The sequence below is a fragment of the Syngnathus typhle genome, linkage group LG6 (assembly GCF_033458585.1).
Source record: "Syngnathus typhle isolate RoL2023-S1 ecotype Sweden linkage group LG6, RoL_Styp_1.0, whole genome shotgun sequence".
Classification (NCBI taxonomy): domain Eukaryota; kingdom Metazoa; phylum Chordata; class Actinopteri; order Syngnathiformes; family Syngnathidae; genus Syngnathus; species Syngnathus typhle.
Window position 1 is genome coordinate 4290725 of NC_083743.1, and position 2974 is coordinate 4293698.

The 2974-nt window shown below is 45.3% G+C and overlaps 1 long non-coding RNA gene across 1 annotated transcript; it reads left to right on the forward strand.

The window, feature by feature from the left end:
* Positions 1-365: 365 nt before the first annotated feature.
* Positions 366-1827, forward strand: LOC133155571 (uncharacterized). The gene is made up of 4 exons (XR_009714699.1): positions 366-781; positions 857-911; positions 983-1037; positions 1583-1827. It is a non-coding gene; the product is annotated as an uncharacterized LOC133155571 (long non-coding RNA).
* Positions 1828-2974: the final 1147 nt, after the last annotated feature.

Here is a 2974-nt window from a genome sequence, read left to right on the forward strand (position 1 = left end):
TTTCATTGAGACGTGATATGGAAAAGCTTGAACTTCTCTGCCGTCATTCAAATTTCAATTTGGTTGCAACCAAAAGACAGGACGCTTGGCTGAAAGGACCCCAGAAATGTCACCAGTTCACCGTGCAGCAAGCTCTACCGGTGACAACTGTTTTGAGTGAGTATTGCAAACCATTTTAAGCGCTCTATTTTTCCGTTTACATGTAAATATGCAGGAGCATCCTTACGACACGAGTTTGTTGCTCGCAAGCGTAGAACAATATCAACAAAGGTTGCTTGTCAGCGAGTCAATTTAAAATTGCCTTCCGATTGGCTGTTGGAAAAGTGGACGTGGTCAGGCCCATTTCAGCTGCGCTCTGATTGGTCAGTGAATTTATGGAGGCGGGCAAAGTGGCGCAGGTTTTTGAAGGCAGTTTTCAGTCTTGAGGTGAGCGTTGGTTGCCCTTCTGTCACTGGCATGGACACGAGTCTTTGGTCGAGTGCTTAACGTCATTGCCTCTAACACGATGGCGGGTGTGGCGCTTTTCACTTTCAGTTCCATGATTTTTCCCTAACGCGGTGGCCTGTCACGTGGTACGCGAGTGTGCGAAGCGCCATTGGACGAGCAGGCGAGGAAGATTTGAATAGGCGGATGTGACGTCATGAATCGGGGATGGTTTCTCAGGGAAGCTAGCATGCTAGTAAATGTTTGTCGTTCATTGGCGGTGAGAACTCACGACGGACGCCGTGTTTGTTTGTTGCGGGATCCAAGGCGAGTTCTCAAATGCAGACCGGTTTCTCGGGTAAGCGAGGAGGCTAGCAAATGTTTGTCGTTCATTGCCGTTTCTCACGACGGACGCCTTGTTTGTTTGTTGCAGGATTCAATGGGAGTTATGAAAGACAGGCGCCACCGACCGTGTGGCGGTTTCTTGGGTAAGCTATCATGCTATCAAATGTTTGTCGTTCATTGCCGTTTCTCACGACGGACGCCTTGTTTGTTGCAGGATTCAAGGGGAGTTATGAAATACAGGCGCCACCGACCGTGTGGCGGTTTCTCGGGTAAGCTATCATGCTATCAAATGTTTGTCGTTCATTGCCGTTTCTCACGACGGACGCCTTGTTTGTTTGATGCAAGATTTTCACACTCGTCACGGCCACCGCGACTGTCGTTTTGCCGCTACAGTATTTCAAATCTCTGGCGTTTTGTTTCGTCAAATTAACAATGTTGCAGTACATATAGTGTGCTAATTCCGTGTTGTGCAAACTGATGACGAATCTGTTACGTCATGTTAGAATATATTCCAAGATGGCGCCCGCCCGCCCGCAACAAACATTTGCGAGCGTGATCTTTCTCCCGTTTTTGGACGACTGCTAGATTCATGCCGCCATTTTTGAGTGAGTTGGATGATAAAATTTAAATATAATTTGGATACTTTTGTCATTATTATAACTCATTACTATATACTGATAATTGTATACATATTTTAAATATAAAACTGTAGTTATGTATAATTGTTGCAAAAATATCAGCTGACTGAAATATCAGTTTCAGCTGACTGTAAATGTAATAGCTTTTACCAATTGCACCATTTGTACTTTTCAAGGTTTTTTGTATGAAACCAGTGAGCAGAGTGACGCACGCCGGTGAGAAGTCACACCATCGAACTCCCTGACGCAGAGCTGTGCTTTACCATTAGCCAGACCAGGCAACTGCCTGGGGCAAGGCCACTAGGGGGTTCTCTTATTTATCCATTTTTACATTTGGCATTTGTCCCTTATATTTTTGCACTCTCATACGCTGCTGTGACAAGTAAATTCTCCTGTTGTGGAATAAAGTTCTATCTATCAATTGTTTGTATAGCAGTGTTTGTATTGTATGGTATAGTATGATATTGTATGGTATTTATTGTAAGTTTTGTATGGTAGTGTACGGTAGGGTATTGTATGTATTCTATGTCTGTCCATCCATCTTCCGCTTATCCGGGGGTCGGATCGCGGCGGCAGCAGCTTTGGGAGGGACTCCCAGACTTCCCTCTCTCCAGCCACTTCATCCAGCTCGTATTGTACTGTATTGTTTGTATTGTACCGTATTGTTTGTATTATATGTAATGTTTGTATTGTACTGTGCCGTCATGTCATGTACCGTCATGTCATGTACCGTCATGTCATGTACCGCGCTGCCTTGTACCGCGCTGCCTTGTACCGCGCTGCCTTGTACCGCGCTGCCTTGTACCGCGCTGCCTTGTACCGCGCTGCCTTGTACCGCGCTGCCTTGTGCTGTCGTGTACTGTGCTGTCTTGTGCTGTCGTGTACTGTGCTGCCTTGTGCTGTCGTGTACTGTGCTGCCTTGTGCTGTCGTGTACTGTGCTGCCTTGTGCTGTCGTGTACTGTGCTGCCTTGTGCTGTCGTGTACTGTGCTGCCTTGTACTGTCGTGTACTGTGCTGCCTTGTACTGTCGTGTACTGTGCTGCCTTGTACTGTCGTGTACTGTGCTGCCTTGTACTGTGCTGTCTTGTACTGTGCTGTCTTGTACTGTTTTGTACAGTACTGTCTTGTACTGTTTTGTACAGTACTGTCTTGTACTGTTTTTGTACAGTACTGTCTTGTACTGTTTTTGTACAGTACTGTCTTGTACTGTTTTTGTACAGTACTGTCTTGTACTGTTTTTGTACCGTACTGTCTTGTACTGTTTTTGTACCGTACTGTTTTCGTACTGTTTTTGTACTGTACTGTATTGTTTTGTGCTGTTTGTACTGTAGTGTATTGTGCTGTATTGTTTGTACTGTACTGTTGTGTACTGTACTGTTGTGTACTGTTTTGTACTGTACTGTTGTGTACTGTTGTGTACTGTACTGTTGTGTACTGTACTGTTGTGTACTGTACTGTTGTGTACTGTACTGTTTTGTACTGTACTGTTTTGTACTGTGCTGTGCTGTGCTGTGCTGTGCTGTACTGTGCTGTACTGTACTGTGCTGTGCTGTACTGTGCTGTGCTGT